General features: G+C 49.6%; 1 protein-coding gene across 9 annotated transcripts in view; it reads right to left on the bottom strand.

Annotated features, from left to right (window-relative positions):
• ANK2 (ankyrin 2) overlaps positions 1-14,712 on the bottom strand; it is a 333,322-nt gene that overhangs the window by 227,938 nt on the left and 90,672 nt on the right. The gene's annotated exons all lie outside the window — the stretch shown is intronic.

Here is a 14,712-nt window from a genome sequence, read left to right as displayed (position 1 = left end):
CAGGGACGCCCGCCGCGGCGCCAGCTCCGCGCACGCCGACTGCAAAGCGGCCGCCGCAGTGGAGCAGGCGCAGTGGCGACGCGTCCCCGCGCGCACACCCGCAGGGAGAGGCGACCGAGGCCAGAGGGCTGCGCTGCTTCGCCCCGACCGGGAAATTCTCCGCTGCCGCGGCGACTACACGAGTCTGAGGTCCTGCGGGTTTTAGCCAGAGCCGAGGGGAAGCCACGCGACGCTCACTCCCTAGTTACCTCCTCTTGGCAAGGACAGGGAAACGGCGCGCGCGCACGCACGACCTCCGAGAACGGCTCTGACTGCCATCGTGGCTGGCACACCCTTACTGTGGTATAGACTGTGCTATGAAAAAAGGAACATGAACTATTCTCTTCAAAAACAACGTAATTTCGAGTTTTATTTGTCACCGATTTGAAAGTAAGCGAGTTTATTTAAATATCCCATAAACAAACGCAAAGCATTCCGCTAGCAGGGAGCCCAGCACCAAATCCAATCGGAGTCAAAGCAGAGAAGAACCGCAGTGGCCGAGGAGTGCACAGGTGGAGGTCTGGATCTCCAGTGGCCACAGGAAGGCTGCGTGTGGGGACACCACCCATCTCAGACCAGACCAGCTGAAAATTCATGTTCCAAAACACCAAGTCAGCTTCCCCGAATCTCAGCCCTCCAGACGCGCTCCGCAGACCTCTGCAGTGTCACTTGGGCTTCGGGGGTTCATGGGGACAGAGGGTTCCTGCACCTTCCTAACCAGGTGGCCCGCGGTGGCCAGTGCCGGGCCCTGCGAGGTGCCTCTTATGCGGCAGTCCCGGTGAGCTCTCAGAGTGGCCAGGCCTGGCACAGGCGTTCTTCCTGCCATCTGGCACCCCCTTCCTCTAGAGACTTAACACTTAGGACCAAGCAAGCCCCACTTGACCCACGGCTATTAGCTTAACCACGCAGGTCCCACCAGACGTGGCTGGCTTCCACAGCAGTTTTCCTGTCTATGGCGCAGCTGCTGACGGCTTCGAGCACAAGCCCTTCCCCCTGTATCTTGGGGATCAACCTAGGCTCCATCCACACCCTCTCTTCTTAGAGGTTTCTCAACGGGAAAGTGAAAGGCCCGGTGCAGTCAGAAGGGAAAGCGAGGGCACCGTGGGCAAAGCACTGACCGTCCCATCAGCCTCCCATGAGCTCAGTACAGACTTGCGTAATCAGACGGCATCAACCGAGTGACTTCTAATCCCAGGAGAATGATGCATTTCTAAGACTTCAATTTAATAAGTAAAAAGAATCTGGAGACTGATTAACAAGGTCTTTGTCTCTAAGATGCCCCCCCCCTTTTCTACAGACACGACTCTCTCTCCACCTCTCATGGAGAAAAGATTGCGGTCGGGTGTCGTCTTGCTGCGTGGTAGTCTGGCGGACATAAATACGCACTGTAAAAACACACTGCTTGGCTGACATTCTCCCATCCTGTCTCTGGATGTAACACTGACAAGCGTGGGGCCATTTGTGCAGTGCGGACAGCAGAAGGCTCATGGCGTGTTCCAGAAAGCCTCCCTCGGGACGGCCAGCACAGGCAGAAGGGCCGGTCAGGGTCTTCCCTGCACCCATCTCAGAACAAGGAGCGACCGAAAGGCCCCGGGGCAGGCTCTGCTACCCCCATGCCAGCAGAAGTTCCCAGAGACTAGGAAGGGGTGGCACCTTTCCTGGAGTGTGGTCGCATTCATGGTCCCCAGAGGAGGACCACACGGCTCTGCACGGGCCCTTGCAACATACGTCTGTCTGACAGTGAGGCCGGTCAGACGTCAGCCACGATAACTGTGTCCAACTACGTCCACAGAGCGCTGCTGAGGACGTTGCTGAGAGCCACCCCGTACACCCACCGGTGCCGCGGCTTCCTACAGTTCTGCCCACGGGAAATCGCCCGCACCAGCGTTCTGTGCAGAAAGAGCAGCGCCACTCACCGGCTGGCCTCCACACAGGCAGGGGACCAAGTTCCAGTCCCAGGAGCTCCCGGCCATCCCGTGACGCAGGCCCACCTTACTCGGGGCTTCCCATCAAGCATCCAGAGATGGCATGCAGGTGGGCTCTGACTCCTTCCACAGAGCACCTGGCCCCGTGAGATGCCCGTGCCTGGCCTCTAAGGCAGAGTGCGCTGTCGTTGACACTCACACCTGAGGCCAGCACACAGACTGCCCTTCGGAGAGGGCACACCTCTTCTAAAGGCAGGAGAGAAATGGCTGTTTGCTGTCCTCACTGCCCAGCACACCATTGATCAGAATCCAGAGAAACTTCTCCCAGGCACCAGGCAGCGTTCAATAACTACTGGGCTGGCCATTTGCTGAGTCCCCTCAGGCTCCCCGCCCCCTTCCCGTCCCCCAGCAGCAGCTCTGGGAGTGCAGGAACCTCTGCTCTGCGCTGGCAAGCGGGCGGAGGGTGCCCTCGCTGGAGCTGTGAGCCCCTAGTCCTGCCTGTGCTCACGGAGTTCACCCATCTCGGACGCAGTGTGTATTTCAAGACTGACAGGTGTGCCCTCCCACCCTCGGCCACTTCGTCTGAAGCCAAGACACCAGGCCACCGCGAGAATGAAGGTCAAGAAAGCGGGACCGCTGATAACGTCACGGCCCTCTGCTTCGCTAACCGCGGCTGCGAGATGCCTGACTGGCCCACAGGGTGTCTGGCTTCGCTTCTGCGGGAGTGGGGGCAACAGCAGCCGGCACGGGAGGCCTTGGGATGGGGGTGCAGAGGCGCAAGCAGCCTGGCCCTGCTCACGTTTGGACACATGCTCAGAGGCTTCCCAAGTGCCACCGAGAAGGCCTGGCCGGTCACCAGGGGAGTTGGAAAGCAGGGTGGCTCCCCTCGGGCCTTCTGCAAGACGGAGACAGAGCACACAGTCCAGTCAGAACAGGCTCCGTCGGCCACCTCCACCCCTGCCGTGACTGGGGACAGTGTGGGGACATCGGGTGGCAGCCATGCCTGCAACCACAGAGGGAAGGGACAGGCAGGGGAAACGGAAGGACACTGCCACACTAGCAGGCTCACTGCGGAGGTGCTGCGCCCGCCGGGACAGGGGGTTCGCGCCAGTGAGAACTGTCCACAGCCCACCCCCGCTGAGGGTCGCTAATTACATTTGTTTTCCATGCTCACTTAGACAGTAAGTAAAGAACCACCTTGGGGCCGGCAGGTGGCGTAGGGTTAAGGATGCTGGATTCCCACGTGGTGACTGCGGTTCAGGCCCCAGACCCAGTGGCTTGTTGTCTTGCTTTTCCTTTCTCTCTCTGTCTGATCAAATTAAAAAATAATAACAAATGGAAGTAAATAAATAATTCTTTTTAAAAAATAAAGAACTATGCTACTCAGCAGTCAGAAAAGCTCTACAATGCTGAAATTTGTCTTTTGATTAACTGTACAGTATCTTAGGTTGAAAGATTAATTTCAAGACTAACCTTGGGTGGGGCCAGCAGATGGGATAGCAGTTACATCATCAGATTCCCACATGTCTGACAGCGGTTCGAGTCCTGGACCCGGTGGCTTCAAACACACACAGGGCGTATGCATGCATGCCCCAGATCCTGAGAGGAGTGAGAACTGTCCACAGCCCACCCCCGCTGAGGGTCGCTAATTACATTTGTTTTCCATGCTCACTTAGACAGTAAGTAAAGAACCACCTTGGGGCCGGCAGGTGGCGTAGGGTTAAGGATGCTGGATTCCCACGTGGTGACTGCGGTTCAGGCCCCAGACCCAGTGGCTTGTTGTCTTGCTTTTCCTTTCTCTCTCTGTCTGATCAAATTAAAAAATAATAACAAATGGAAGTAAATAAATAATTCTTTTTAAAAAATAAAGAACTATGCTACTCAGCAGTCAGAAAAGCTCTACAATGCTGAAATTTGTCTTTTGATTAACTGTACAGTATCTTAGGTTGAAAGATTAATTTCAAGACTAACCTTGGGTGGGGCCAGCAGATGGGATAGCAGTTACATCATCAGATTCCCACATGTCTGACAGCGGTTCGAGTCCTGGACCCGGTGGCTTCAAACACACACAGGGCGTATGCATGCATGCCCCAGATCCTGAGAGGAGTGAGAACTGTCCACAGCCCACCCCCGCTGAGGGTCGCTAATTACATTTGTTTTCCATGCTCACTTAGACAGTAAGTAAAGAACCACCTTGGGGCCGGCAGGTGGCGTAGGAGAGGAGAATGGAGAAGGGATTGTGGCGTGGCCAACCCCCCTGGGGGCGATTTTTCACTTTCCCTCTCACTGTCTCTGTATCTCTCTCTCTCTCCAACATGGACACGCACCCTATGACAAAAAAAATATTTAAAAAGAAAAAAGATTAATCTTGGGCCAGTCCAAGGCTCAGCAGTAATGTGCTATTCGAGAGAGGCTGGGCCCGAGACTGGCAGGTGGCGTGGTGGTTAAGAGCGCTGGACTCCCACATGGCCAAGCATGGTTCAAGTTCCAGACCTGGCAGCTTCCTCTCTCTCTCTCTCTCTCTCTCTCTCTCTCTCTCTGGTCAAATTTTTAAAATAAGTAAATAAATAAATAAAGTTAAATAAAATAATTCTAAAAAAAAAAAAAAACTAAAAATCTGTTAATAAAAAAAGAGAACCCTAACCCACGGGCTGAACACACACGAGCTCTGGGAAGGTGCTCCCCCTCCCACACATGTGCTCTACAATGAAGCAAAGGAAAATAATTTTTTAAAAAATTTTCTGGTGCATTCACCAGAAAAGAACAGATAAGGAGAGAACGAAAGTGAGAAAGCATCCCCCAGCGGATGGCCACACGGCCATCCCATCTCCTCCGGTCTCCTCTCCAGATTTTGGGCATGCACACAAATGTCCTGGTATGTTTTTCAAGTACCCTGGGTATGGGACTCGAACCTTGTAGTTGGCTATGTGGGATGCAGCCGCCTAACCCCTCTGCCACATGTGGGCCACAGGAAAAATACCTCTAAAGAATCTTAAAATTTGCCTTTTAAAATATTCTTCGTTTTAAATAAAAACTGTCCTTACCTTATTACCACCTGGTTTCTTTTCTTTTTTTTAAAGAATTATTTTTATTTTTAATTTTATTTATTTATTTAATTTGACCAGAGAGGGACAGAGTGAGAGAGAGAGAAAAGGAAAGTGAGAAAGCAAGCCACTAAGTCCGGGACTCGAACCATGGCCAGCCATGTGAGAGTCCAGCACCCTTAACCACCACGCCACCGGCCGGCCCCTTACCACCTGGTTTCTATCTGTGGTGCTACCTTGTTATCAAATACAGTGACAGAAGGCCTGCTGTGACCTGCCCGGGGCTCCTGCAAGGACAACAGCAAAACCCTTGCCTCTTCACACTTCAGACCTCCCCAGACGTCCTGCCACGGCCCCACGTCACACCATCCTCAGTGGCTGCACTGCTGTTACTCAGATCTTGGATAGAAAGCTACTTCCAAATCTTCAACGTCTGGGTTCAAGTTCCAAACTACTTATAAATGTCTTTGAATATCTTGTCAGGGCTGCCTCCTTCTCATAGGTGTATTTGATCCTATGGCTCACAAGTTTTTTCCCCCAAAAGTGTACTGATTTGGGGTAAGAAACACTATAGTCTATCAAAGGAATGACACGGCTCACTTCTGACTCCTCAGACCGTTCACTCTGCAGACCGTTCACATACAACTTCCCCTTCCAGTTTGTAACAGCTTTTCTTATAAGCTCTCAATATATTTTTTTAAAAAAAATAATAAATTAAAAAAAAAAAAAACTTTATTTTTAAATTGCCAGAGGGTACACACATTCACCAGGGAGACAGAGACAGGGAGAGGGGAACGTGTCCCGGGGGCTACACAGCAGTCCCTTCTCCTCCCCATCCTGTCGGGACGTTGGGCACTGCGCACCCCTGGCCGGACAGGGGCCTGAACTGCGGTCGGCCACATGGGAGCAGCTCCCTTAACGGCTGTGCTGTAAGGCGACCTCTGCAGCCTTCCCTTTGGGCAGACTCAGGACACTGACTTGTGGGGCTCAGTCTCAAGGCCAAGAGCCCTGAAGGCAGCCAAGGACAAACATTTGAGAGTTTACTTATATGCTGTCTCTATCTTAAAGGACTTTTAAATTTAGAATGATTTTTTACTCAGGAATTACATGGCAATAGCTTTAGGACTGCCAGAGGAACAACTTTATTGGTAAAGGAAAGAGAAGTTTGATCAATACTTGAAATTTTTACATTTAAATCATGTCATTAGAAGTGTTATTTGGACAAATAGTTTGATAGAACACGTTCTTTTTTAAGAATTATTTATTTTATTTGTTATTATTATTGTTATCATTTTAATTTGACCAGAGAGAAAGACACAGAGAGCGAGAAAGAGAGAGTGAGAAAGCAGGCCGCCAGGTCTGGGACTCAAACCACAGTCAGCCATGTGGGAGTCCAGCACCTTAACCACTACACCACCTGCTGCCCCCAACAGAACACTTCTAATTAGACTATTTGCAAAATGAAACATTGATTTTTCTTGATTGGGACCAAATTTTTTTCCCTTATATATGATCAGTTATTTAATTAGGTTCTTGGCAAGAAATTTAGAACACCAATTTGTGAGGATAAACTCCATTTGTAAGGGCAAACATGGATCACAGGATGCCCTGGAGCTGAGGAACAGCTTAGATTTTTGGTAAAATTTGTGTTATTAGTCTGTATTTTTTATAGACCTCTAATTCAATATTTCTACCCAAACTCTCAAGTTTATTCTTCATTAAACATTTTAATTTGTGAAAAAATTCTGTGTATTTGTTCCTTTACATGTTGTCTATTAGTTTGTGGTGATTTTTTTGAATCTCAAATGTTTAAGTTTGCAGTTCTCTGTTAGAATTTATTACATCATCATCAAAACTTTTTATTCAGACAGAAGCTTCGGGCTGGCCCTGCAGACCAGCATTAAATACCAGGTGTGGGAAGCCAGCCCCGGCGGGCTGTATGTGCCCGGGACAGTATTCTTGGACAGTAAGAATTAGGAAAAATATCGCACTGGTTTTCAAAATTAAAAAGAGAGAGATGGCAAGTGTAATGTTAGACTACGTCCAAACCTGCCGGACAGCAGACGCCCAGTGAGTAGCAGGTATTCCAGGCTCCTGGCTGTCCACTCCGAAACCCTTCTGGTTCGAGCATGGACCCAGCCCTGCGACCCCACACAGCTCCGCGCCCTCAGCGCTCTGCGCATGGGCACTGCAAAGATGGAAAGACTCACATACGTGTGGTTTCAATGCCGCAGCACTCACACAGTCCCTGGGGCTGCGCTGCTGGTTGGAGAACAGTAAGTGCTGCCACCTGGTGAAAATGACCACCATACCATGGCTATATGGCACTGGGAAGGTCGAAGCCTCTGGTCATTACTGCTGTGGGCACCACACATAGCAACCTTCCCTGCCGACATGGAAGGGGCATCCATTACCCAGTCTTCACCAGTAACACGAGACACCACTGTTCCTGCAGCTGACGCTTCATGAACCCACAAATGAAGTCACTGGGCACCCACTGACTTTTGCGTTAGGTATCAGCACTAATCTTATACCTGCTCATGCAGACGTGTGTTCTGTAACTATGGAAACCAAAGTGTACGACTAAATCGATCTTCTTCAGAAACTACATTTTCTGAGTCAGGCAGTGCTGAGCTTGTTCTGAGACATGGTCTTTAAGCCACTTCAGTGTCAGAACCAGAACTAGAACCCAGGCGTGCACAGATAGTGTCATCCAGGCCAACGCTGTTACTGAAGTGGGGACACTGCGTAAAGCACAAGTGGCTTCTTCACAGCGACGAGTAGCTGGCGCGGCCATAGAGATTACCAAGCAAAACGGAGGAGAACCGACCACTGGGAGATACACGGGAAAACGCTTTTCTGAGTCCATTTCTCCTGCAAACTTGAACGTCCATGATGAAAACGTCACAGGCAAGCGGGCAGAAACAGAGGCCTTTGTGCACCAGGTGCACAGTCCAGCAGAGAGGCCTCTCCACGATCCGGGTGACAGGCGCAGTAAGAAAGGACGGCCCTCCTGCTTACAGCTGGGTTTTCCTGCCTGGACTTTCAACAAAACTCAAGCCTCGAACCGGGTTTAGGATGGTCCCCCACATGATCTGCGATCACAAATCCTGGAAGAGTAAACGTGTGTTTCCTCTGAAGGAGTTCCTCTCCTCCTTGGCCTGAGCAATCTGCTGAACGACTCTGCAAACGCAGTGACCAGTATACGATCAAAGACAACTGGGCATTCCATAGGGACCGCAGAATAGACAAAACCACCTACAAGGACATCGGGAAATGGAACCACAAACAAGACCCTGCGACACGAAAGGGACAGTAAAAGAAACTGCTCCCCGAGTAGCATCGCTGAGTTGGGAGTGGAGCAGCCAGACTCTGAGCATTGGCCCAGTTCACAGCTTTCCTGCCTGTCCCTCTGGCCTAAGAACAGCTGATCACGCTGTCGGACAGACAAGCAGTGCGGGCATCAGGTAGCGAGTACAGTCAAGACCGACTCCCAAACTCCAGAAAGCTTAACTTCTGTCATTCCTTCCAGAAGACGTGCCCTTGCCAGAGAGAGAGGAGAGCCAGAACGCACCCCACCAGGGCGGTCCCGCCAGACCCTTTCTCCTCTCCTTCACTCTGCCAGGATGTCCCGGGCACATACAGCCCGCCGGGGCTGGCTTCCCACACCTGTTATTTAATGCTGGTCTGCAGGGCCAGCCCGAAGCTTCTGTCTGAATAAAATGTTTTGATGATGATGTAATAAATTCTAACAGAGAACTGCAAACTTAAACATTTGAGATTCAAAAAAATCACCACAAACTAATAGACAACATGTAAAGGAACAAATACACAGAATTTTTTCACAAATTAAAATGTTTAATGAAGAATAAACTTGAGAGTTTGGGTAGAAATATTGAGCAATATTTAATCCAACTTACTCTGTAAAATAAAAACATTTGCAGAGTTCTTTTCTGTTCAAGTCCCATGACAGTCAGTTTCCAATCTCATGTCTTCACAGAAAATGAGCAGGCTCTTTACCCCTAATTTGTTTTTCTCTCCTTTTTTGGAGAGGTTTTTGCTGTAGGGTGCGTGCGCTCACAAGAAAGGCAGAGACAGAGAGACAGAAAGAGAGAAATCACCCCCCGGGGAGATGGACACGCTGCAATCCCTTCTCCTCCATTCTCCTCTCGAGATGTTGGGCATGCACGCACACGCGCCCAGCATGATTTTAAGCCACTAGGTCTGGGACTCGAACCGCGGTTGACTACATGGGAGTCCAGCAACATAGCCATTTACCCCTGCTGGTCCCTTTACCCCTAACTTTTTGAAAGACAGAGTACAAGCACTGACAGACCTTAATAAATGTCTCCATTTCCTCTCCAAAAGCTGAGTGAAGTCTGTCAGATACTGGAGCATGTTCCTCCTCACACATAACCGATACTGTCTGTATGTTCGCTATACTACACGCATGTTCCTCCTCACACATAACCGATACTGTCTGTACGTTCGCTATACTACATGCATGTTCCTCCCTACACATAACCGATACTGTCTGTACGTTCGCTATACTACACGCATGTTCCTCCTCACACATAACCGATACTGTCTGTACGTTCGCTATACTACACGCATGTTCCTCCTCACACATAACCGATACTGTCTGTACGTTCGCTATACTACACGCATGTTCCTCCTCACATATAACTGATACTGTCTGTACGTTCGCTATACTACATACATGTTCCTCCCTACACATAACTTATACTGCATGTATGTTCTCTATATTACATGCATGTTATTCCCCACAAAGAGCCTATACTGTATTTATGTTCTCTATATTACATGCATGTTCCTCCCCACAAATAGCCTACACTGTATGTATGTTCTCTATACCACATGCATGTTCCTCCCCACATATAACCTATACTGTATATATGTTCACTATATTACATGCATGCTCTTCCATCAAGAATAGTTTATAAGAGGCAGATATATTTATTGCAAACTTTTTAATCCCACCTGTATTTGTTATTGCAATAATACTTCTATAAATTTTATATGATCTAATTAAATGAGTGCAAAAAAGTTGTTTTATGAAAATTAATATGCAGGCTTTGTACAGACTTAGTAATGATGGGTTCCTAAAAATACTGCTATTGGGGACCAGCAGTTAGTGTAATGCTATGTCGCTGGACTCCCATGTAGTCGACCTGGTAGCTTAAATTCACACTGGGCACGTGTGTGTGTGCCCAAGATCCCAAGAGAAGAATGGAAGAGAAGGGATTGCGGCGTGGCCATCCCCACTGGGGGGTGATTGCTCGCTTTCTGTCTCTGTCTCTCTCTGTCTTTCTGGCGAGCATGAGCACCCTATAGAAAAACCCCTCAAAAAATAAAACTGCTATTGAATTATGAGTACAGCTGAGACAAATGTAGAAGACTGGAAAGGAGGCTTTGGAAACATCTGGAATGTCTACAGTCAGACTGTCCACTGCTCTTATCAGATACCGAACTGAAAAAGACAGGTGAGGCAATAAGGTAGGTACATAGTTTACTATTTATTTAAAATACTGCTAAGCCACAAATCATGAAAAATTCTTAAACAAAACATACTTAAATAAAAGGTCTTGATCTTACATCAAATCATTGGTAACAGAATGCCCAGTGGAGCCAGCAGGTGGTGTGTTAAGGCACTGGGTACCACATGGCAGACTCCACGGCTGAAGTACTAGATCCGCTGCTTGAAGAATACACTGGCACATGTGCGTGCCCAAAATCCGGAGAGGAGAATGAAGGGGAAGGGATTGTGGCGTGGCCGTCGCCCGCAGGGAGTAATTTTTCACTTTCCCTCTCTCTCTGTCTCTCTCTGGCAAGAGCATGCTTCCTACAGCAAAAAGTCTAAAAATAGAACAAAGCATGTCCAATGTGTATTGCAGGCTGAAATCAATGTTTAAAGTCTATGTGTATCAGTTTAGTTGTTCTGCACTGTTTCCTCTGAGCTGATCAAGTAACAGGTGCTTTGATGAATTAGAGCTTCCCTGAGTGGGCTCTGACCCCAGTGTGGACTCTGTAGGGAGGGTCCATTCCCTGCCCTGTGACACAAGGGGGAGCTATGAGTGCCTCTGGGACAGAGAAGTTGTACACAGGCAGCGCAGCGCACAGCAGGTCCACAGACAGCACGACTGTAAGGGCCTGAAAGGAAGAAGTGGACTCACAGAGCAGAACGCAGTGGGTGAGTGGGGAGCAGGCAGATTATCTCCCGAGAAGTAGGCGTGGGGAGAGATTAGTGATCGCTCGGGTCGAGGAACGTCACTCATCAGCTGGCTCTTCCTAGCCATTTGCAAGTGACAAAATCAACGCAAAACCTGCAACGCTGTGACCAAGACTGTCCTGGAGTACAGGCACGCCGTACAAGAGCTGGGTTTGAAAGGCAAACAAAATAAAGAACAGTCGCCATTTGACTAGTCCGTGGGCAGCATTCCAAACGGAAAGTTCTGAAGTAGATCCTTTCACAGACAGACTTATCACCAAGGCAAAGCAATGAATAGGCAGGCGAGGACTGCTCCTTCGTGCCCGAGATCAGCCGTGAAGTCTGGCTCCACCGGGAGAGTCTGGCCCAATGACAGGGCAACGTGGGCTCGCACGGTCTGTCTGGCACACCTATGGAATACTGCCAAGGAAATCATCAAAATAAAGTTTTTCACTCCTAATTTTGGAGATGTCAGCTTTCCACAAACAAACAAACAAACAAACACACTTAATAGCATGTACAGTGACACAGTAGGACTCAGTGACAGCTGAGGACCAAACCCAGCCTGGCGCCCCTGCTGTAAGTGACCTGTCAGCACCCGGATTTGTACGGGAGGAGAATGTTCATGACCCCACCTGGAAAGCGCTGAGTCTGGAGAGCACTCCTTTCCAATCTTTGACATTTGTTTCAGCCGTACTCATAATTCAATAGCATCAGGGCAGAGGGCTCGTTTTCTCCACGCTGCGCCGCTCTCCAGGGGAGCAGCGGGGCCCTCAGGTCAGAGCAGCTCTGGAGACATCTGGCTCGCACGTTGTGAAATTCCACGTGGAGAAAACGCAACGGTCTCTGCTAAAACCCGAAACCACTACAGGAATGTGTTTTCACGTGCATCGTGGAAATGAAGGGGTTAGGCAGCCCTCTGCTGGCGGAAAGGAGTCAGGTGCAGGTGCGGCTGCTCCGAGAATCGGCGAAGAACTCAAGTCCCTGTGCAAGGCTCACAGCCACTCAGCGCGGGCTGCAGACATTGGTCGGTTCGTTTGGTGGATATTTTTCTGTTTTGTAGAAGAGATAAAATGTTCTCTCTGTCAAGCCACACAATATACAAAGCTAGAAGAATCTAGTCCAACTTATAAACTGAAATATCGTATAGCTTTATTTTTCTGATTGCAAATAGAAACTGACACAAAGCAGGACATGCACACATCAGCAGGTAAAACTGGGCGGCCAGGCCTCTGCTCGGAACTGCTCCTTGGCTGCAGAGGGCACACGCAGTGTCAGAGAGGGGCGGCAGTAAGCTCTCCCCACCACAGTAACCCACATGTCTCCCTCCAAGACCCTGCACACATGCACACATGTGCCTGGCATGTTTCTGAAGCCGCCAGAGCCGGGAGCCAGGCTGTGGTCACCACAAAGGATCAGGGTCCCTCCACACAGGGCCCAAGTGCGGCCAGGGAGTCAAGCTGTCGGATTTCTTTTCCTCTCTTTTCTGGGCTGATCAAAAAATAAAATTTTTAGAGAGATTTTTGTTATAGGGCACGTGTGCTGGTCAGAGAGACAGAGAGACAGAAAGCAAGAAATCACCCCTCGGGGAATGGCCACGCTGCAATCCCTTTTCCTCCACTCTCTTCTCGGGGTTTTGGGCACAGACACGCACCCACCATGAGTTTCGAGCCGCCAGGTCTGGGATTTGAACCATGGTCAGCCACGCGGGAGTCCAGCGTCTGAACCATTGCGCCACCTGCAAGCCCGACGGCATGGCTTTTAAACGGCCGATGTTCTCGTGCTGTGCAGGCTGTCGCAGTCGGGCAACTCCTACCGTTACTTTTTTACATCTAATGCCAAGTTTCTTCTTACATGAATGTTACAAAAAATAAGTGAAAGATGATAAAAAGTTCCTTGTCATCCTGACATATGGCATCTCCAGGCATGGGCATTCCACACCAAGGCCAAATTCATTAAATTCGTTTCATTTTATTTTATTTTTACAGAAGCCATCTGCTTTTTAATTGAGAATTACTACTAGCCCTCGGGTAGGATACCCATGGTAGAGATGGTTTTAATTTAGAGACAAGAATACTCATAGGAAAGCCAGGAATTTCAAATTTAGAAAATTTTGAGAGCTTCCATGTTCAAGTATTTCCAGAAAAGGAAAACTCTTGTTTCTAAGTAAGACAAATTGTGAATGTCCATCTGGCTGCCCCACACCTCTCACCAAAAAGAAGTTTGAAAAAGTTCAAAAGGGGACAATGAGTGCAAAAAAATAAAAATCTAAATAGTATGAAATTAATTTTTACCTCAAAGAAAATGCTGAGCATTTTTCAAAAATCAAAACTAAAGATGAACACTTCGAAAGAAGTGTAGAAGCCTGCTTTTCCTTCCCTGGACAAAGCGCTAATACAGATGTCTCAGTATGACTTAGTGTCTACTGAAGGCTGGCCTATGCAAGCTAAGCAGATGAACCCTCTCTTGGACTTATCCTCTATCACCAATTGTACGTACCAGGCAGGAATAAAAATAATAATAATAATAAAGCACAATCCCTCCCCCAACATGCAACATAAAGCAGAGATGTGAAAAGCTGGGGAAAACCATTTCCATGTGGGCTTTCATGGAGTTCATACCACAGCCCTCCTAGGAGATGGAGGACAGCCAATTTCAACAGATGACGTGCTGAGTGGTGAGCCGGCGCACAAGCCTGTCGGTGAGTCCACACCAGTTGCCGGGGAGGGGGCGACTCAGCCACACCTCACAGCTCAGCACGGAAGGTCTCAGAGTGGAATTTCAGCTCTAGCCGTACATCGGATTTACCGGGGCGATTCGCAGGCAAGGCGCTCCCTATACAGCAGGCGGGTGTTGCTAACACGGGAACCCGGCCCCAGGAGCCTCGCACCGTCTAGAGTTCCACCCACCTTTGCTGCTGTGCTTGCCCTCTGGCTACTCCATCCTGGCCTTCTCCAGGCACGCTCCAGCCCCCCACCCCCACCCCCACTCTGTCTCTTCACTTTGTGCCTGTTGTCCCATCGAAGCTCAGAGAAGTCGTCCACCTTGACGTCAAGGTGCTGGACGGAGGGGCCCACTGCCCAGAAGCAGAAGTAGCACCAGTGTTGGGCCCTCCCACAGGACGCGGGCGACTGCCATGACGGCCACTGGAGCCAGCCCTTGGGCTGTTCTCACTGCATTTCTTGCAAGAAGCGCGCCCGCTCTTGGCCACTCCACTCTGGGCTGCTCATCCAGGGCTCTGCCGCCAGCCCCAACACCATGACTGTACACCTACTACCACCTCGTAAATTCATCTTATGGGGACCAGCAGTTAGCGTAATGGCTATGTCACTGGACTCCCATGTAGCCAAGCGCAGTTTGAGTCCCGGACCCGGTGGCTTAAATTCACGCCAGGCACATGTGCGTGTGTGCCCAAGATCCCGAGAGGAGAATGGAGGAGAAGGGATTGCAGCATGGCCATCCCGCCTGAGGTGGG

The sequence above is a fragment of the Tupaia chinensis genome, unplaced genomic scaffold (genome assembly GCF_000334495.1).
Source record: "Tupaia chinensis unplaced genomic scaffold, TupChi_1.0 Scaffold139767_1, whole genome shotgun sequence".
NCBI lineage: Eukaryota > Metazoa > Chordata > Mammalia > Scandentia > Tupaiidae > Tupaia > Tupaia belangeri.
Note: the sequence above shows the minus strand (reverse complement) of the source record. Positions and strands in the feature narration are given on the sequence as shown.